Source organism: Helianthus annuus, chromosome 5 (genome assembly GCF_002127325.2).
Source record: "Helianthus annuus cultivar XRQ/B chromosome 5, HanXRQr2.0-SUNRISE, whole genome shotgun sequence".
Taxonomy (NCBI): Eukaryota; Viridiplantae; Streptophyta; class Magnoliopsida; order Asterales; family Asteraceae; genus Helianthus; species Helianthus annuus.
Genome location: NC_035437.2, coordinates 36450864 through 36474102, shown reverse-complemented (window position 1 = coordinate 36474102; position 23239 = coordinate 36450864). Strand labels below are relative to the sequence as shown.

At 35.5% G+C, this 23239-nt stretch overlaps 3 long non-coding RNA genes across 5 annotated transcripts; 2 read left to right on the top strand and 1 right to left on the bottom strand.

The window, feature by feature from the left end:
- Positions 1-9155: 9155 nt before the first annotated feature.
- On the bottom strand, positions 9156-16020 carry LOC118492272. Of its 2 annotated transcripts, none has more exons than XR_004892924.1 (4): positions 15103-16020; positions 14095-14182; positions 12744-12830; positions 9156-9208 (listed from the first exon to the last, which is right to left on the bottom strand). It is a non-coding gene; the product is annotated as an uncharacterized LOC118492272 (long non-coding RNA). The 2 variants fall into 2 exon arrangements; XR_004892925.1 differs by having other exon boundaries at positions 14095-14171.
- A 244-nt stretch (positions 16021-16264) lies between these two features.
- Positions 16265-17434, top strand: LOC110940381. 2 transcript variants are annotated; one of them, XR_004894586.1, is made up of 6 exons: positions 16265-16413; positions 16514-16669; positions 16746-16780; positions 16895-17001; positions 17117-17202; positions 17330-17434. It is a non-coding gene; the product is annotated as an uncharacterized LOC110940381 (long non-coding RNA). The 2 variants fall into 2 exon arrangements; XR_002593095.2 differs by having other exon boundaries at positions 16895-17202.
- A 2-nt stretch (positions 17435-17436) lies between these two features.
- LOC118492578 lies at positions 17437-20211 on the top strand. Its single transcript, XR_004894585.1, has 5 exons — positions 17437-17908; positions 18501-18662; positions 18758-18938; positions 19375-19502; positions 19614-20211. It is a non-coding gene; the product is annotated as an uncharacterized LOC118492578 (long non-coding RNA).
- The last annotated feature ends 3028 nt before the right edge of the window (positions 20212-23239 follow it).

The following is a 23239-nucleotide window of genomic DNA, read 5'->3' as shown; positions in this document are numbered from 1 at the left end:
TCTCACCGTTCTCACACTTTTCACTGTATCCTGACCCTATATATATATATATATATATATATATATATGGGAAGGATCTACTAAAAAAAGTAGGTTTTGACTAAATAACCTAAGAAGGATTATAGAAATAAGATGTGGCACTCCTTATAGCTAGGATGGAAGGATATTTTGGTCCTACAATACAATCTCCCACCCTTTTATTTTCCCAAATTCAATACAATACAAAAAATCTTTTGCAAAAAAAAATAGCACAGAAAATCTATTACAAAAAAATGTAGCACAATATATCTAGTACAAAAAGTCCAGTAAAAAAAATCCAGTACAAAAAATACAACAAAAAAATTCAGTATAAAAATATAGCACAAAAATCTAGTAAAAAATCCAGCACAAAAATGCTATATAATATAGAAATCTAAAACATTTTTTGGGTGTTTTTAAATCTCATATTTTATATAGCAATATGGTGCTCAAATTAAAGATAAATAAAATCCTCGATTTTACAGTGCAATTTTTTTAAATAAAATAATGTCGTATGAAAAAGTTATAAATGTGCATTTTTTCAATTTTAAACATGTATATACATATATGTATAATTGACAATATACACATATGTATACTTAAAAGTTTAACAATATACACATATGTATATACATATATGTGTTATAAACCCTAAACCTAAACTCTAAACCCTAAAACTAAACCCTAATGCTAAACCCTAAAGCTAAACCCTAATGCAAACCCAAAAGCTAAAGCTAAACACTAAAGCTAAACCCTAATGCAAACCCAAAAGCTAAAGCTAAACACTAAAACTAAACCTATATGCTAAACCCCAATGCTAAACCCAAAAGCTAAACCATAATGCAAAACCCTAATGTTAAACCCTAAATACTAATGCTAAACCCTAAAGCTAAACCCTAAATACTAATGATAAACCATAAAGCTAAACCCTAATGCTAAACCATAAATACTAATGCTAAATCCTAAAGCTAAAACTAAATCATTCACCTCAATCAAAGATTTTTAACACTTATTTTTCAATTTTAAACATGAATATACATATATGTATAATCGACAATATACAAATATATATAGTTAAAAGATTCATGTGTATAAATCCATAAAAAAAACTTAAGGAAAAAACTCTGATTTTTCCGAAAAAAAAATTTGAATTTTTTTTACATTTTTTTGCATTTTTTTGCTTAGGGAAAATGTGTGGTCCAGAATGCTTCTTAAGTTTCTCAATTAGCGTACTACTTCTCACATGATCCTAATTCTATATATATAGGGGATGGTTCAAATGAAAACCACTTTTATTGCGAAAACTAACTAAAAAAGCCTAAAAAACACACAAATTTTTTTTCAATAATTTTATAAAAATCGCTAGTTTTTTTATATAATTTTTTTTTCAAAAAAAAAAAATTGTAGTGCACATGTGTAATAATTCACATGTGTAGTACACACATGTGCACTACAAATTTTTTTTAAAAGTTTTTTTTTATATAATTTAAACAGCGAAAATTGGTATGAAAAAAAAGAAAAAAAATTGGTATGTTTTTTAGGCTTTTTTAGTTAGTTTTCGAGTATTCGCGACAACTAGTGGTTTTCATTTGAACATTCCCCTATATATATATAGGTATGGGATCAGGAGAGAATGGTGAAAAGTGTGAGAACGGTGAGAACGCATCCTGGCCCAACATGTGGCGCGTGATACAATTAGGGCGTATGGGCTTTTTTGTCATTTTATCTTGTAAAAGACCCACATCAGAAATTTACACGATTACAACTTTAAAATAAGCATTTCAATAAATGCGACATTACAAAAACTTGTCATACCGACATTTCCATATGTTAAAAAAAACATTACAAAAACATAGTTGTAAGCGTTTTCATAAATCACTTATAACAAAACAAAACAAGATTTAACGCGGAAGCTTTATTTAACGTGTGTTCAGTTCTTATTCGACGCTTGATCTTCATCTGGGACTCTTGACATTCACCTATGATCAAAACCAACTTAAAAGTTAGTTTTGATAGTTAAATAACAAGCACAACAAGGTAAATGGGTCAAACAAACAAAATAAACAAAAATTGCAGGTTTTTACCCCGTCGACGCACGCTACGGTATTCCCCCTTGGGCGTCGCACGACGCCACGCCCCGATTTCGACAGAATGTGTTGATGTTGGTGCTGCATATTACCAGCAACCCAATTTTTCACGAAAACGAACATAACTTGCTCGTTTTTTGATCCGTTTTACGATCCGTTTCGTCCTACGTGATCGTAAATTGATTCTCCATAACATGGAGTTAAAATCCGACATCCCGATTAAAAAAAAATTAAGACTTTTAAGCTTTCGGCTTAATATAAAATTTCTAAGTTTTGACCCGTTCATGTATTTATCAAACAACCATGTTTGTTTGCATGTTTGTTTGATTCCAATTTCTCATGAACCTTATATTTTCGATGTTGTCTATCATATTAGGTTCAAATCATGAGTTTCTTAAGTATTTTAAACCCGTTTTCTTTCGTATGCTTATTTTGACCCGTTAAGGGTATTTAAGCATATTTTAAACACGAATCGCTTTCGTTCGTTTCTAGCTTCATATTTCCACATTTCTTATCAAAAGATTTTCCACCACAACTATATTTGTGGTGGATTTAATGTGGTGATCTATTAATTCCGAGTTTTACCCCTCGGATTATCATTTACGACAAAGACTCATATAAGGTCAATATACCCAAGGATTCACACCTTTCGGTTTTTATACTTATTCTAAGTATCTATTTGCTTATAAAACTCGTTTCCAAACAACCTTTAAGGGTTGTTTGCTCAATTTAGCTTACAAGGGCGTTTTAGTCAATTTTAGTCCTTCTTTTAAGACGAAGGACTTTTAAATACTTGTTTGACCCAAAACTCCGACCTCTTAACTGTAATCTTGTTTAGAAACCATTATGTTTCTAAAACACCATGATTATAACTTAAATTATTCGGTTTACCTACAAGATAACCTAATATCCATTTTTGACCTTGTCTAACTCTTATAGAAGCTCAAGTTCTAAATGATGAGTTGAACCATTATACATACCTGACTCGGATCAATATATTGACCCGTTTTAATACCTTGCTTTAATAATCGCTGATTAATAGCGATGCAATTATCCTTTCTCTATTCACTCTTATTGTCACACACCGACCACGTAAAACAACAAATTGTGACGGAAACGTCCGGGAATGTCGTAACAGAATCATTGTTTCACAACACATGGATAAAAGTTCTATTATATTGAATTAAATGTATTACATTGTATTGAAACTAGAAACAAAACATGAACAAATTAACTTTCATTGTTATTAAGTCACTAAGGCCTCGTCGATTCCTATGTGAGCATGCACCAATATCATCATCAAACATCATCAACTATGGTACCTGAAACACATGTGAAAATACATCAGCATAAAAATGCCGGCGAGTACGTAGGTTTTATATGAGTGTCAGATTCATGGCTCATATTACCTTTTGAAATAACCCAAACAACTTTGTTATTCGATATTAGAAAACTTAGTTTTGTAAAATGTTTATATTGTGAACTGAAATAACCAAGTTAAAACAGATTTGTTATTATTTATAAAACCTCGATGCCATGGAACTTAACTCAAAACATTTGTTTAAGTAAACCCAGATCGTAAATTGTTTTTGAAATAAAACTCGAACGTTTTATATTATCAGAAAAACCTTGTAATATAACTTTGTTTTGATAACCTTTGCCCAAGTGATCTAGATAACGCAACGATATATAATGTGTTAAAAGCACATATATATAGGAAGTACCAGTGGCGTATCCACCATGCTTTTAACACATTGCACCCGCCCCGTTACCTAATCACTTCCCTAACCCAACGGTTCAAACAGTACCAAATGGTTCACATAATCAAACAGTTACAAATGGTTCACATAAATCAAACAGTTACAAACGGTTCACATAATCAAACAGTTACAAACGGTTCACATAAATCAAACAGTTACAAACGGTTCACATAATCAAACGGTTCAAACAGTTCAAAATGCAAAACAATGTGTCCATATGCAACAAAATGTAATATATAAAAATCAATGTGCTAGCATGCTTAGTGAACATACATAGCAAAACATAATGAAATCATGTACTATCTACGTACTAATGAACATAGCAAGTATATGATATAAAAGCATGAAAAGCATGAAAGTAACAAGTAGGCACATGTGTTTCACCCCAAAATAGTTGAAAACAGTAAAAGAGGGGACTATGTACTCACTTGAGGATGCTTAGAAGTCTTGAACAACAACCAAGTAAAGCTAGAGGGATCACGGAATCAAACGGCACCTAATATAGGTAACTAAGTTAAATAACGGACCTAACTCGGAAGATCGGATAGGATGAGGTTTCGTAAACCAAATGAGTGTTGGAACTCATATGATATGGTTTAACAAAGCCTACATACTAAAATGAAACCTATCTTAAGTGCTTACGACCCATTACGACCCGTTTAGGTAGCTTACGCTACTTTAACACGTCGTTCGCGTAAAACGCGTTCGGAGTGCCTAACTAGTCCTATGACAAGTATTATATGCCTAAACATGTTTAAATATGTTGTATAATCAGTTAAGTGACAAAAGTTTAAGTTACATATGCTTAAATACCAATTATGCATGAAAAGAGCATTTTGGACATTTACCTAAGGCATATAAACTACCTATCATACAACTAATTAAACGAAGTGATCATAAGGTATAACCTCGGAAGGTTATTCCCTATACAACTATGGTCACAATATATGCTTGGTCGGATCCTAATGATCGACCGAACGGGTTGGGTTCGAAAGTCTAAGCGGTTGTTTAAACCGCTTATCTTTCGACCCTATATAAGCACTAATCTAAAAGTGACGAGTTAAACATATTAAAACATGTTTAACGAAGTTTGATATCAAAACAAAGGGTTTTGATACCCAAGAATAGTTTAGTTGCAAAATACGCATAAACGCGCATTTTGACCGAAACTATGACTCGTCACTACACCTAATCAACGTGGTAATCAGTAGGTATAGTCACACGGAACTATAACCATCGTGATTACGCTCACGCTGCAAAGTTCAAACGAACTTTGTGTTGGCCAAATACTGGTCAAAGCAGAAAGTCAAACACTGTTTGACTTTTACGCTTAAAAACGCATAAAAGCATGAAAGAATACTTACAAAGGGTCCAAGCAAGGAAATCTTGTTTCAAATTGCTCAGGTGTGAAGTGCTAAACCCCAACTTAGAGCATTTGAATCAGATTTTGTGAGGAACAAATGAATGGGGTTGGGTATTTATAGGAAATCCACAAAGGTTAGGATCGTTCCTCGTAAACCGTGCCTTGATCTTGACCCTCCATGTGTAGCCTATGGTTTATAAAACAATGGGACACTCAAAACCATCAAATGGTATTGCAATACAAGCAACAAACCATCGAATTCAGTTGTTTTGAACCAGATTCAATGTTTCTGTCTGATGAGCTCTCGCGGGCCGCATAAGAAATGGACAAGTCTTACGCGCCTCTCCTAGCTGTCTTTGACAGATTGTCAAAAATGGTCCCTGCAAACCTGAAACTTGGTTTTTGATGCATTTTTGGCACGTTTAAGCCCCGTTAACCCCATTTCAAGGCTCTACAATGAAGTTAAAGTATAGTAACTTAAAATATGTTCAGAAACGTCTCGGGTGTTGGTTCGTTTGGTCGTACGGTTGCGTTATTCGGTTAATTACGACGGAAGTCGTAACGGACGCAAAAACGATCCAAATTGCGCGACGAATGGAATTTTATCATGCCAATCACTAAAATAAAATATTTTAATGATTACATAAATTTTTGGAAGTCTGGATATATTCAGAATGTAAGACATGCGCGAAAATGCAAACTTATGCACTTTTTGACGCTTTTAGTCCCTGTTGATCAAATAAGTTTATTTTTGCGCACCAAGCACCTCTACGCCTATTTCTAAGCTATGTAAAGGATATTTAGGGCATGTTTAACTTATGATCATATTCCGGAATGTTCGTTATAGTACGAATCGGCATACTTTCGCAGTTTGTCGAAATTAGTCCCTGTAAGCGAATAAACTTGATTTCGACACACCAAACCCTCCAAAACTTATTTCCAAGTTATGTAAAGGTTATTTAAGGTATGTTAAGCCTATGTCACTGTTCCGGAGTGTTTGTTGCATTAAACTAATTACGTTTACGCATCAGTTCGTGTATAACCTTCTAGAAAGCGATTTAAAGCTCGAAATCGAACAAGAATTGATATGTGCAAGTGGTACACATATTTTTACAAATCCCAAGTATGAAACACAATATTTCATTGATTTGGTATTTGTTTGATGATCGCAGAGGCACAGATGTCACAGTCTCCCCTACTTTAGCAAATTTCGTCCCGAAATTTATTCGTAGGAGTCTGTCTGTGACACTGTGTTAAATAATTGTCTTGCATGGAATCTAGGGTGTTTATCTATTTGCGTAGAATAACCCATCAAAGATATGCAAGGCATAATCCTGTCATTTCCCTCGACGGATATTCTTTAGAAACGAAAATGAACGGACGGAGTCATTTTCGTCAACGGGTTCTTTAGAAAATGGAAATGAAGGAATAAACAAAAGGACATTCATTTCCCTCAACGGACATTCTTCAGAAACGAAAATGAACGGATGGAGTCATTTCCAACGGGTATTCTTCAGAAATGGAAATGAAGGAATAAACAAAAGGACATTCATTTCCTTCAACGGACATTCTTCAGAAACAAAAATGAATGGATGGAGTCATTTTCAACGGGTATTCTTCAAAAATGGAAATGATGGAATAAACAAAAGGACATTCATTTCCCTTAACGGACATTCTTGAGAAACGAAAATGAACGGACGGAGTCATTTTCAACGGGTATTCTTCAGAAACGGAAATGAAGGAATAAACAAAAAGGACATTCATTTCCCTCAACGGACATTCTTCAGAAACGAAAATGAACGAACGGAGTCATTTTCAACGGGTATTCTTCAGAAACGGAAATGAAGGAAAAAGGATATTCATTTTCCTCAACGGACATTCTTTAGAAACGAAAATGAACGGACAGAGTCATTTTCAACGGGTATTTTTCAGAAACGGAAATGAAGGAATAAAAAAAAGGACTTTCATTTCCCTCAACGGACATTCTTCAGAAACGAAAATGAACGGACGGAGTCATTTTCAACGGGTATTCTTCAGAAATGGAAATGAAGGAAAAAGGATATTCATTTCCCTCAACGGACATTCTTCAGAAACAAAAATGAACGGACAGAGTCATTTTCAACGGGTGCTTCATCAGAAATGGAAATGAATAGAATTAACTCAAGACACATGACAAAACTTGCTGTGGTTTCTGTGCACTAAATTCCATAATTATGTATGCATCCATAATTACGTAATTCCTTGCATAGTAACCACAGTTTGTTTTATAATGTGAAGGGGATAGAATTTGAACAAGCTTGAGACAACTTTGATTGGGTCAACACATAAACACATAAGCACAAAATTGTTTTCTTGATTATTATCTTGTTATTAATTGTTATTGATTTGAACATGGGATTCAAGGTATACCAAGAACCCAGTCGATGGACTTCAACGTCCTCAAGAATCTATCTGTAAAGATAGGATGATCTTCTAAAATTCGATTTCGTTTACAAGGAAATGTAACATTCGAATTATGGTACACAAGGAATCCAATCCATGGATTTCATTTGGCACTTTAAACATCTTCAAGAATCTATCTATGAAGATAGGAAGATCTTAATAGGAATTCGGCTTTTGTCCTTATTGAATCGTAATGTACGTATTAAAGCATACAAATAATTCAATTAAGGGCTCCGATGAGCGATAATCATCCACAAGGATCTAATTATGTGGATAGAAAGATCCTATATGGATTTTGGAATTTGTGTAACGAGAGGTGTTTCGAAACCTTGCACTAGGCGTGCTTAAGTCGATACACAAAGTAGAAAGTTCATGAGGTTGAGGTGCTAGATATGCCAAGGCAACATATGAAGCAGAATTTGGAGGTTGAGCAGCAGCAGGATTTGCAACAGCTTTGCTTTGGATTGCAAAGCGGCACATGTTAACCAAATGTCCCCATCGTCCATAGTGGGTACATTTGAAACAGGGTATTTGATTTGGATGATGACGGTTACACTGATTGCACCAAAAAGCGGTTCCCTTGTACGGCTTCATCCCTGAGGCGAGTCATGGTGATAGCTAAATCAACGGTCCCCTGGAGTACGACGCCTATTTGTTGGGCAATTGTAGCACCTGGTTCGGACACTTGAGTGTTGTTGCGATGAAGAGGCATCTTGAAGATAATGGAAGGCATGGGAGGAAACAAGCGAGATGTTATCTGATAATCAAAATAGGATGACAACGCATAAAAATTACGGTCATTTGTTTGTTACCTAAGGCAAACAAATGAGACGGTGATTAATCAAAGTAAGCGGGTCCTATTAATGTATCGCGAAGACATGCTTTAGCCTATAAGTGGACACTCACCCCAAGAGTTCCCAGGTAAGAATGACTGGTCCGATTATGTGGATTTGTACGAACACTCTAGCCTTAGACAGAAACTCAGAGTACAGGCGTCCACCCTTCCAGATTGCACATGTTCACATTATAAGACCCAAACTTTGACGGGATTTTGAAAACTTTGAAGGTTCAAAACCATATAATAAATCATCCTAGAAAAGATGATTAGTTTTCAAAGCGGATTCGAAAATTGTGTTCTTGTTGTGGTAGTCGCCTAAAGATAGGTGACGGTATTGTTTTAAGATCTAAACACAAGAATCTTGTGTTAGGGTCCTAGGAAGGTTATAGACTAGGTCAAAGCATTACTAATAACCTAATTCCCTATAACCATGAGCTCTGATACCAACTTTTCTGTCACACCCCGACCACGTAAAACAACAAATCGTGGCGGAAACGTCGGGGAGTGTCGTAACAGAATCATTGTTTCACAACACATGGATAAAAGTTCTGTTTTATTGAATTAAATGTATTACATTGTATTGAAACTAGAAACAAAACATGAACAAATTAACTTTCATTGTTATTAAGTCACCAAGGCCTTGTCGATTCCTATGTGAGCATGCACCAATATCATCATCAAACATCATCAACTATGGTACCTGAAACACATGTGAAAATACGTCAGCATAAAAATGCCGGCGAGTACATAGGTTTTATGTGAGTGTCAGATTCATGGTTCATAGTACCTTTTGAAATAACTCAAACAACTTTGTTATTCGATATTAGAAAACTTAGTTTTGTAAAATGTTTTTATTGCGAATTGAAATAACCAAGTTAAAACATATTTGTTATTATTTATAAAACCTCGATGACATGGAACTTAACTCAAAACATTTGTTTAAGTAAACCAAGATCGTAAATTGTTTTTTAAATAAAACTCGAACATTTTATATTATTAGAAAAACCTTGTGAAATAACTTTGTTTTGACAACCTTTGCCCAAGTGATCTAGATAACACAACAATATATAATGTGTTAGAAGCACATATATATAGGAAGTACCAGCGACGTATCCACCATGCTTTTAACACATTGCACCCACCCCGTTACCTAATCACTTCCCTAACCCAACGGTTCAAACAGTACCAAATGGTTCACATAATCAAACAGTTACAAACGGTTCACATAAATCAAACAGTTACAAACGGTTCACATAATCAAACAGTTACAAACGGTTCACATAAATCAAACAGTTAAAACGGTTCACATAATCAAACAGATACAAACGGTTCAAACAGTTCAAAATGCAAAACAATGTGTCCATACGTTGGATGAGCATATGCAACAAAACGTAATATATAAAAATCAGTGTGCTAGCATGCTTAGTGAACATACATAGCAAAACATAATGAAATCATATACTATCTACGTACTAATGAACATAGCTAGTATATGATATAAAAGCATGAAAAGCACGAAAGTAACAAGCAGGCACATGTGTTTCACCCCAAAACAGTTGAAAACAGTAAAAGAGGGGACTATGTACTCACTTGAGGATGCTTAGAAGTCTTGAACAACAACCAAGTAAAGCTAGAGGGATCACGGAATCAAACGACACCTAGTATAGGTAACTAAGTTAAATAACGGACCTAACTCGGAAGAACGGATAGGATGAGGTTTCGTAAACCAAATGAGTGCTGGAACTCATATGATATGGTTTAACAAATCCTACATACTAAATCGAAACCTATCCTAAGTGCTTACGACCCATTACGACCCGTTTAGGTAGCTTACGCTACTTTAACGCGTCGTTCACGTAAAACACGTTCGGAACGCCTAACTAGTCCTTTGACAAGTATTATATGGCTAAACACGTTTAAATATGTTGTATAATCAGTTAAATGACAAAAGTTTAAGTTACATATGCTTAAATACCAATTATGCATGAAAAGGGCATTTTGTTCATTTACCTAAGGCATATAAACTACCTATCATACAACTGATTAAATGAAGTGATCATAAGGTATAACCTCGGAAGGTTATTCCCTATACAACTATGGTCACAATATATGCTTGGTCGGATCCTAATGATCGACCGAATGGGTCGGGTTCGAAAGTCTAAGCGGTTGTTTAGACCGCTTATCTTACGACCCTATATAAGCACTAATCTAAAAGTGATGAGTTAAACATGTTAAAACATGTTTAACGAAGTTTGAAAACAGGTTTGATATCAAAACAAAGGGTTTTGATACCCAAAAATAGTTTACTTGCAAAATACATATAAACGCGCATTTTGACCGAAACTATGACACGTCACTACACCTAATCAACTTGGTAATCAGTAGGTATAGTCACACGGAACTATAACCATCGTGATTACGCTCACGTTGCAAAGTTCAAACGAACTGTGTGTTGACCAAAGACTGGTCAAAGCAGAAAGTCAAACACTGTTTGACTTTTACGCTTAAAAACGCATAAAAGCACGAAAGAATACTTACAAAGGGTCCAAGCAAGGAAATCTTGATTCAATTTGCTCAGGTATGAAGTGCTAAACCCCAACTTAGAGCATTTGAATCAGATTTTGGGAGGAACAAATGAATGGGGTCGGGTATTTATAGGAAATCCACAACCGTTAAGATCGTTCCTCGTAAACCGTGCCTTGATATTGACCCTCCATGTGTAGCCCATGGTTTACAAAACAATAGGACACTCAAAACCATCAAATGGTATTGCAAAACAAGCAACAAAACCATCGAATTCAGCTGTTTTGGACCAGAATCAATGTTTCTGTCTGATGAGCTCTCGCGGGCCGCGTAAGAAATGGGCAAGTCTTACGTGCCCCTCCTAGCTGTCTTTAACAGATTGTCAAAAATGGTCCCTGCAAGCCTGAAACTTGGTTTTTGATGCATTTTTGGCACGTTTAAGCCTCGTTAACCCCATTTCAAGGCTCTAAAATGAAGTTAAAGTATAGGGAACTTAAATTATGTTCGAAAACATCTCGGGTGTCAGTTCGTTTGGTCGTACAGTTGCGTTATTCGGTTAATTACGACTGAAGTCGTAACGGACGCAAAAACAATCCAAATTGCGCGACGAATGGAATTTTATCATGCCAATCACTAAAATAAAATACTTTAATGATTACATAAATTTTTGGAAGTCCGGATATATTCAGAACGTTAGATATGCGCGAAAATGCAACCTTATGCACTTTTTGACGCTTTTAGTCCCTGTTGATCAAATAAGTTTATTTTTGCGCATCAAGAACATCTTAGCCTATTTCTAAGCTATGTAAAGGATATTTAGGGCATGTTTAACTTATGATCATATTTCAGAATGTTCGTTACAGTACGAATCGGCATACTTTCGCAGTTTTTCGAAATTAGTCCTTGTAAGCGAATAAACTTGATTTCGACACACCAAACCCTCCAAAACTTATTTCTAATTTATGTAAAGGTTATTTAAGGTATGTTAAGCCTATGTCACTGTTCCGGAGTGTTTGTTGCATAAAACTGTTTACGTTTACGCAGCAGTTCGCGTATAACCTTCCAGAAAGCGATTTAAAGCACGAAATCGAACAAGAATTGATATGTGCAAGTGATACACATATTTTTACAAATCCCAAGTATGAAACACAATATTTCATTGATTTAGTATTTGTTTGATGATCGCAGAGGCACAAATGTCACACCTGTGAACATAAGACTCGACAATATTCATTAGTCGACATTTTAAATAGTGATATCTTCACCATTTGACCCGTTTGGTCTAAGTGACTGTTTATCTTTGCGAGATGATCTTTATTACCATCTCATCTTCATGACTCGTTCCGGTTTACACCGTACGGTCATTTTACTTATAACACATTTCTTGACTCATTTGACCCATTATGGCTTACGCCATAAGTGTCTTTCAACAACTAACGGTTGTTATCAATGAGTGACCGGATTACCGTTTTACCCTTTTCATTTATCTCGGTTTACCTTATGAGGTAACCATTCTAAACTCATTATCTATTAGTCATTTCATGACTAAATAATCGTAATAGTCCTTTTTAACCATTAAACATGGTTTATTAGCATTGTCTTGGTTCCGAACCGCACATGTCATGTCGGACATAATTCAAACCTGAATTTCTAGTATTCATAACCTATAAAACCAACAGGTATTAAATAAATAGAGTGTAATCTTTACTTACCTTGCATCTTGATTATGTTTTTCTTCATACTTGATTCATTTGACCCGCTTCATTCCCAAGCTTCCACCTAGCTTGCCAAGCGTCAAACTATCATTGTAATTTGTAAGATGGTTAGATTAGTCGTAATCATTTATGACTATTCCATCCTACTATTCTTATGTCGAATTTATCATTCGATCATATCATTGGTCAGTTTGACTTTTTAAAGTCAACTGCCTATTGACATGTCACACCCTGAAATTATCAGAGCTGGCGTGACTGGACTGGTATCTTCGTTGCACAGCGGAATCAAAATAAACCAAGACTTCTAGAAAACGAACGCCCACTAAGCACTCAAATCTCCAATGGTTCTCCTATTCCATCCGCGCCATGATTTGAAAAAGTATCGTGAGAAAAAACATGCGAAAAATCAACATAAAGTTGAGCGAGTTCATAGTTTGTTTGTAAAAGATTTGAAATAAATCTTTTTGAATAACCGGTTTGTGAAATATTATTGAGAAAACGAATTTAGAAATCATTTTCTTGTCAAGTTATATGGAAACTTTGTATTTGTAACGCATTATGTTCGTAAAACCATGTATTTGTAAACTCTTGTATTTGTAAAGTTTGTATAACCGTCCATGCCCACCCTGACTTTGACTTCATGCCTGCATAATCCTAAGCTTTGAATTTGTATAAAACATGGTATGTAATTTGTAAAACCCCGGTATGAAAGCAACAATGGAAAACAGATCACCAATGGTTTGCAAGGCCATTGATATGTGTGAAGTGATGCAGGAAAACTTAAACCTAGCAGACTTGTATCGGGCTTCGGGCTGTAAGACATAGTCACCACATGGTCCACTCACCGGACTCATGGGTGGGGCTCGCTACACCCAAATAGATCTATCACTCATGTCCCTTGGTCCTACAATGAGGAATAATGGCCTTAAGTGTTGTACCCACCACTCACATGATCTAAGTGCACCCTTCCTTAGCTAACCATACCAATTGTAATTGTATGTAATCATTTTGTAACATGTACCCACTGGGAGTCCCGTTTCTCAAACGCAGACCAACCCAGTCCCATTATTATAACTAGACGATCCCATCACTTGTCATGAAAATCATTCACATTTCGATAATACACTTTTGTTTTGTAAAAACCGGTATATTTAGTATAAATCATTCGTAAACCATTTGAGTTCCTTGAAATCTATTCGTAACATGATTCAGAAATATGAGTTTTCGTTTATTCAAAGAAAAACCTTGTATATTCTTTGCAAAATGTGCTTTGTCTAAAATATGTCTTTCCACCCCGAAAACATTTACAAAAATGTAAAACCGTAAAAAGGTGGGGTTATGAACTCACCTGAATTTCCATGTGCAAAGCTAGCTATTGAAGACTTCGAGATGTCGTTTCCGAGACGTGACTCGCTAGCGTGCATTCTACAATATTCCTAACACAGAATATCTAATAAGTTTCTAAATAAAAGCGGTAACTAAACTACGTGTCACCGAGCTTTACCGAATCGTTGATCGAACGATTCGACGGTTAAGTTGTCAAGTTAATGGAAATGACTAAGTTAAACTTTGTCGCCCCGAGAAGTCGTTTGTGTATATAGGAATATTCGTATGAATGTAATATATAATAAACTTGTATTATATATATTACGTCTTGTATATATTTGCCAAAATATACGTATATGCCGTTTTGGCGTTTGAAATAAAAATAAAAATAAAAATTATATTTATTTTATAAGAGAATTCGTGTGTTATGATATTTGAAATAAATATATAACTATATTTCTCTTTATAAAAGAATCGCCGAGTTTTAGGTGTTTGAAATAAATACAATAAGCATATTTATTTTATAAAGAGTTTCCGCATTCTTGATGTTTAAGCCAAACCTCGTAGTCGTTTATAAAAAATATCCGAATTTGGATGTTCGAAATAAGTATATAAACTATACTCGTTTTTATAAAAGAATTGTCGTTTTCGTATGTTGTAAAGTGTCGTCGGAAATGTTATACACTTGTATTTAATTCTATAAAAGTCGTTTGTAGTCGATTGGTTATGTTTTGTATTATAATAAAACGTAATTATTTTACGGATTTTCTCGAAAAACGGGCAGAGTTTCCTCTTTTTTCGGACGATCCCGACATCTAAAGTGTCGACTTATTTTCAAAATTCAATAACAATTCAACCATAATACATAAACTTTTCGTCAAGTGCCCCAAAAATGAAATTAAATCACTAAATGCATTCGGTTCGAGCTCCGTCGCGTATAAATGAAATTAAATCACGAAATAAAAAATATTCGCATCGATTAAGTTTTACCGGGTCTTGCGTGGACTAGCCGACCCGACAGTTGACTTACTTTGACCGTCGTTGACCAAGCCTTTGACTGTCGTTGACTGAGTTGACCCGACATCAAACCGAGTTGACCGGGTTTAACTTGTTGACCCAAATTGTGACGAACTACAATCTGACCCGTTGAAGCACACCCGAACCACGGCTGACCAGCTTTGACCGAGACCCAAAACCGAGCCGTTGACCAGCCTTGACCACATTTGACCGTCATTGACCGAGATCCAAAACTGACCCGAAGTCGTGACCAAAGCTGAAATCTAACCAAACATCATCAGCAACTGCAAATCACCAACACTGGTGAACATGTCCAAAAGTATTAAGGACTGTCATCACCTCCATCATCCTCAACATCACACCAATATCAACAACCGAAACAATTCGTCATCATCAGTAAAAAAAAATGAAGAGAAAAGGCAAGTGATGTGAAGGTTTACCGTAAAAGTTATTGAAAACAATGTCGCCGCCGTCCTCCAGCCTCCACTGCCGCTGCCGCCGCCGTCGACCGGCGACGGCTCTGGTTCCGTCGCTCACCACCTCCTCGGTTCCTCTCTCTCGCTCCCGACTTCTCTGTCTCACCTGGTTTCGTAGCCGCACGGCAACGGCTCTCCGCCGTCGGAACGTCATCAGGAGGGGGGGTTGGGTGGTTGCATGTGTGTGACATCAGAACCCGTCGCCGGTCGGAGAGGTGTCGCCGGAGCTCCTGATTTCCGGTTACAGGAGTTACAGGAGAGAAAAAGGGGGGTGTTGTCGGCCTGAACAGGAAATCGAGAGGTAGGGAGAGACCTGTGTTTTGTAGGTGTGTTGTTGTTTGAGAAATGATGGTTTTGGATATTTGGTGTAGATAATTTCTTCATGTGTGAGTTTATAGGGTTTCTCCAGAACGATGAAGGCAGAATGTTGTATGTTGTATGTGTGTGTATTTGTTGTCTGCACATAGAATATATCTATACTACTTTAATAAGCATATAGGAAGGGAAAGAATGGTCATTTGCCACTTTACAAGTCTTTAAAGCATATTGTACAACCAACTGAAGCACAAATGTTGAATCTGAATTTTGGGTGGCCAAACAAAACACGCGTACATCAAAATTTTGGGCGGGCCAAATTTTGGCAGTTCAAAATTTTCATTCAAAATTCAAACTGCATTCACTTAAATCACGTGTATCTCTTTCTCTCTCCTTCATTATCTCAAAACCCTAAAATCCATAGCCGCTCCCCTCCCCTTTGCACACACAAGCCAGTACAAACACACACGTTTTTGTGGAAATCCGAAGCATGAAGCTTTGGTGTGGTTGCAATCGATGGGAAAAAGATCGAGGTAGGTTTATTTTTTTTCCTGCTGAATGTTTTCTATTGTTGGATGGAAAGGAATCCAACAAGGCATACTTAATCAAGGCTTATGCTTTTGCATTTCTTAGGTGTAACCGCTGGATTTCATATAGATCTGGTGGCGATGACTAGATTGATGAGGTTTTGGTTGGAATTAGCGACTGGATGCTTAAGTTTAGGAAAACAAGGGTTTGGTAAGTAGAGATTCCGGCGATATATTGCATAAACAAGCTTTCTATAACAAGGTAAGAACCAACACCAGTAAACTCATTTATTTTCTTCGATTTCAGGTATAATAGGGTTTTGGTTGTTGTTTTTCAGAAGTAGAAGGCGGAGGTGCTTCTAGGCCCCAACTGGTATAAATTTGATTATTTTTTTATGGGTGTCAAAAGCTTAATTGCTGACCATTTAAGTTTATATATATATATATATTCGATCTTGATTTCTAAAGGAATGTTTGGTTGGGACAGGGTCATGGGTTTCGAAGTGATCTATTTAAGATGGTTGCAGATATGAAGCCTGCATTTATCAGATTTCCAGGTTTATCTATACTATATAGGAAGATGAAGAGAGAGAGGTTGAGATGGTTTCCGTGCTCTAGAATGATGATATTGAAAACTGAACAAATGTTTTGTGACCAATAACATTTTGGTTTGGGTTACTTTTTGTATCTTATTTTTATTATTATACAGGAATGATGATATTGAAAACTGAACAAATGTTTTGTGAAACTGGAGAGAAGTGGCCTGATATTATCCCAGAGGAAGATAGTTCCAAGGTTAGAAAAAAGAACCAAATTATCCATTGTTTTTTTTTATTATTACAGCACTAAATTAATGCAATGAACTAATGACCCCATGTCAATTAATGGGATATAATGTTTTATAAGCTTGTTTTGGGTTTAGTGGTGCATCAGGTGACGATTAATGGTTGGGCTTGCAAGGTGGTGTTGAAGCTGTGGATTCGAGTTTTTGACTGATTTAGAAGGTACAAATGCACACTTGAGGACTTGGTTTAATTATAATAAATTGATTTTTATTATTGTTGTTGATATACAACAACCCGAGTAACAAGCCCATTAATTGATCGAATTGGATTAAGATAATTAACTATACTAACACACTAATTATTTATAAATTTAGGAAAAGGGTTATTTTTTCTTCAGAGTAAAAGCTTTGGTCAACTGAGCCAATTCAGTCAACCAAGCCAAATTTGGTCAACTTAGCCAATTCAGCCAAATTTGGTCAACTGAGCTAAATTTGGTCAATTGATGTCAGTTTACGAGACCGATTTGTGGGGGTTGCAAAGGAGAAGTATTCCTGTGCAGTCTCCATGGCGCGTCTTTTGTGTGGATCATTATAACCGGCAGAGCACATTTAACATGATTATATATCTTGACCATAGAGCCACATGGATGGTGGCGATAGAGGTTGGAGCATGTTTAGTGGTCTATTGCAATCATTTTGATCACTACTGTTCATAAGGTAACTAGACTTATTTTGCAAATGTATTGATGACATGAATACCATCCTTAGATGGACCTTTAATCTACTGGATTTTTAAGTGTTGTGTTTTGACCCGTTTTGGCCAAAACCTAATACTGGCAAAGCCTGTTCTGACCGGACCCAAAATGACCATTTATTGAACTGAGCTATTTCTAGCAGACCCAAAATGACGATTGAGGACAAGTAACGCCTAACTCCTAAAATTTTATTTTGCTCACTACCTTTTCTTTATGGGCCGCGAGGATTGGAGTTACACACTTTCCATGTGCGAACAGTGATGTTCAAAACAAAAAAAAGCATTGCATAAGCAAAATATCATTAAAAATCACATTCGATAAAATAAAAAAACAAATAAACAAGTTAAATGGGTTGACCCACGAACTCGCTGTGTTGACACGAACACGACCCATCTAAATGTGTCCGCTGGCTCGACCTGAACTGGCCTGAATCCGTTTAAACTAAACCCAAATCTGGAATTCCGTGTTAGGAAGGTGATAATTGTCATTATAATTTATAAATTTTATTGATGTAATCAGGTAATATGCTTTTTGATTTGTTATACTTTTTGTAGATATTATGGTGGAAACGAGCACATCGATGAACTGGAAACACTTTGTCAAAAGATGGCCTTAGCAGCGTTTCACTTGGATGAAAATAATGTTCAACTGTTATCTGGTTCACCTGCTAATTTTGAGGTTTATAGGCTGTTCTTAAACCCCATGACCGCATAATGGTGAGTTGTCTTTAGGTTCTGTTTTGAGCAATCCAAATTGTCTATGTTATATTGCATCAATATATGTATTATATATTTTACTGTGTTCAATTCAGGGACTTGACTTGCCTCATGGGGGACACTTGTCTCATGGATTCATGAGACCCAAACGAAGGGTTTCGGGAACATCCATATAATTTGAATCGAGGGAGGAAGTGCTTGGGAAGCCGTTGAGTTGAGCCGAGAGACACGAGCTTGTTAAACGACATGTTTCGAGTAACCGACAGGTTAATCTTGGTAAGATATAACTATTATATATAGTTAATTCGGTTAATTTGTTGGTTTTCGGTTTGGTTCAATTAATAACCTAATCAAAACAAGGGCTAAAGTTTTTGCTTAGAAATACATGTAATGGGGATGTAAATACATGAAATATATGCATAAATACATGAAAATGATGAATAAATAAATGAAATGGAGGTATAAGTACATGAAATAAAAGTATAATACATGAAATGAAAGTATAAAAGCTAGAAATATATGAAATATAAATGGTTCGGTTCGGTTCAGTTAATTTGGGTTAATCGTACAAAAAAATAACTAATAACCGACTTTCGGTTAATTCGGTTTGGGTTAATTTCAGTTTGGTTTCGGTTAACGGTTCGGTGATTGCACTCCGTAAAGGAAGTTATTATTATTAGTATTATTATTAATTACGAATTGGGTTTTGTAGGAAGGGATGGGTTAACACATAATATGTTGGAGCAGATTCTTTCGCATTGGCGAAGGGATCCGGTTTGTAAGGTGCGGTGTCTTGGCGTTCCGACTGTTGACATGCGAAACCTCTATCGCGTTTTGCAGGTTTGTTAAGACAGTTTTGATTCATCATATGGGTTCTCCAGGTTGTTTATTAATTCAAATGATAAACAAAAGTTTTGTTGTTTACTTAGCATGTCATTTTTATATTTGCAGGTAGCACATATAGTATAAAAGTTTGTTGGGCTAGATGGTAAAACTACTGAGAAAAGGAGGGCTATGCTGAAACATGTGGCAGATTTGGAGGGTTGCAACTGTAACTGGGCTCTACGTGCAAGGGACTAAGGAGGTATATATTAAATGATGTACCACACTTATGTATTTCATATGTTTTTTAGTTTAGACCATAGAGTGTTTCCTGTTATATTGATTGTTATCTGCAAGTAATATAAGATTAGTTACCTGCAACTTAGAGCCAGGTGGTTTGTGTTTATGAGTATAAGTAATTTTTTATTTCAGTTGCATGTTTCGTTGTTGTAGTAATACTAAATAGTTGATATCTACATAAATAGGTCCAAAAGTTTGGGTAATCATTCTTCTTGGTAGTTCGAAGGGTGATGCACAAAGTTAAAGTAATGATACACAAGAAGCCTTCTTTCTCAAAACCTTCTTTCTAATCAATTTTGATATTGTTTCCAGCTTCATATTTCACTTTTTGAACTCATAATGTGCAGGTGAAAGTTTGCATTTCTGTCTTTAGGGCGTTGTTAATATTTGCTTTTTGTAGCCATACTTGGATGCTTCAAGGTTTGTGAGAGCGCGCAATAAATTTGGTTTATGTTTTATGAGTAGAAAAAAATTACTCAAACTTTCAAACCTTGTCTGTAAAAAACTATCTTCATCTCTTTACTATATTCTAACCTCTCTTGACACATAATAAGAAAACTTAGGTTTTCAACTGGATTTTTATAACCCACAACAGAAAGTATAGAAAATAAAACAATAAAGGGAAATGAAAACGGTTGAATTTGTGAGCTGTCTAATGCGTATGAGGTGAATGGTGATCTATCGATGGGATATGAGGCTATCTAATATGCATATCATTGATGAGAAATCCCTTGTAAACCAAAACCAAAATAAAAATTTAAGTTTTAAATAATTTATGAGAAAATATTGGTGTTCTAGGTTTATAACAGAATAAGGGCGAAAAAAAGGAAAAACGTTAAAGTGATAGAACATTTAAACTTCATTTTTTTTTGAACGGTGGCTTTCTTTTAAAGTGACCTATGTCACATCGCCTAAACGGCGGTCCTAGCCAAGATCTGCCCAGACTACGTTGTCTTAACCGATCCGTGCTGGGTTGGTCAGACTTGGTTACAACGTTTCCCGGAAACCGTACTGCCTCCACACTAGATGCTTTGCTGAAGTAACAGCCGAATAAAAACCGGGGTACGGCTCAAGATCGAACCCCCCCCCCCCCTTGGTGGGTTTATCATAATCATTGCCCAATATCCACCCCTAATATGACACAAGTGAGAATTCAATTTGAATCTCCATTGGAAAATCCAAATCTCCTACCATTAAGTCACAAGTGGGTATACTTAAACTTCATAGCATGTTAATTTTTGTTAGTTATTATGTTAATAAAACACAAGATTCTAAAACCTATGGATATTCTTGAAAACAAATGTTCCTATTTAAACTGTTATAGACATATATTCTACTTCGTCCTAAATCAAAGACAGTGAGATATAACTTAACTAAATCAAGTATATATTCAAAAATGGCCGATAAACTAGCATTCCCGATTAAATAAATTTAATAGCCAATATGAGTTTTCTAAAGGCATTCATGTTATAGGCTGGGCAAAATCCAATTAGCAAAACCATTTGAGTTAATATAGTATTTCTACCTCAGAGGTCAAGAATTTAGGCTAATAGACTCTACTGAAGATGGATTTAATATTATTTAAGCAGTTTAAAAAACAAGACATGCATGTTATCTTTATTGGCATCATGTAGTGGTGCACAAAAAACCCAAACCCGGACCCGAAAATAAAACCTGGAACCGGGTATTATAAAACCCAGTTTTTTTATACCCAAACCCGACCTTATCCATAGGGTAAGGGTTGGGTATGCATTTCTGTTATAAAACCCAAACCCGGAACCGGGTTTTACGAGTATCCGGTTTTAACCCGAACCGGAACCGGTTTTTTCAATACCCGGTTCGGGTTTCCCAATACCCTGTTCAGGTTTTTTCGTTTTTTTGTGTTTTTTCGAGTTTTATACCTTGGTAACGGCTATATTGCCGTTAGAAAGTGTATTATAATCATTTGTTTGGTTTACATTGTATCTCTATACCCTATAAAAGAGGTCTTTGATGACGAACAATAAACGAAGACGATCAAGTTATTCGAAGCTATCTATGTTCATCATCTTATTCGATCTGGTTCAATGATTATTTAGGTGTCATTTATTTCTATGTTTTATGAAATAAAAAGGTTTTGCATTTTATATTTCTATGACTTATCCAAAAAAATGAATACCCGAGGCATACCTGAACCCAACCCAATCCATATCCGACCCTACCCGAACCCGAAAACAGGGTATTATAATACCCGGGTATTAGAAAACCCGAACCCTACCCGAACCCGGGTATATAGGGTATACATTTTTATATAAAACCCGGACCCGACCCGGGTATTGTCAATACCCGATTTTGTAGAACCCGATCGTACCCGAACCCGGTTCCATACCCGGAACCGGGTATTCAGAAAACCCGATTTATGCACCACTAGCATCATGCCATTTAATTTGTACAAAACAAATCATTGAAAAATTATATCAAACTTTGGTTAGAATTTAACCTTTAAGTTATCTATACTATATTATAATACATGAGGGAGAAACATTTTAAGATACCCCAAAAATTAAGAATTTTCCACTCTTAATTTATAAATACACACCTAAATATTGGTAAATTGGTCTTTTAAACACTAATTATATTTTATCCCTGGATCTTATTACACTTAAATCTCCGAGTTTAACAAAACTATGGATAATTAGTTACACTTTTCTCCATCCACAACAAACGAATAAGTCTTTTACGTATTCGTGTTATATCTTATAAACTATGATGTTTAAAAAATTCAAAGGTACTGTGACTACCTACTCATTTTTGTTGACGTTTTGATATTTGCCTTGGTAGAGACTTTTGCTTCTAAGTGGGAGGTATTAGGTTTAATCTAGAGCAAGGAGTAAATTAAGATTTATTTGGTGTAATTTAGGAGATGAGTATGTAAGTGTTACCATTAAAAAAATCAAGAAACATAGATAGACCACATATATGCTAAGAATATGAAAAATAACAGATGTAATATACAATATATCAAGATATGATTTATAAAAAAAAGAAAACACAAATCGATCGAACAATGCACACCACAATGAAATGGACTAATCGATGACTTCGCTTATAACATATATCCACCACAATGATGGTACAATAAATATAATACGAATAAAAAAAGGACAAGAAACAAGTACCACAATGCATATTGTCACCCCGCCGCATCGCGCGGGTAAACGACTAGTTTTCACTAAAAACAAATACTTTTTCTCTCTCCGTTTCAATTAAATAATATTATCATTACATTTTTCTCTCTCCTTCACTCACAACCACTTTCAATATATATTAAAAAAATTATAGTGGGTGAACAGTGTCCCCTCAAATATACAGATGAACAGTAACATTTTCTCTCTCCTCCACTCACAACCACTTTTTATACTCTTTAAAATATAAAATCCTCCCCTCACATATTTTGATGGATAGAATGTGAATGC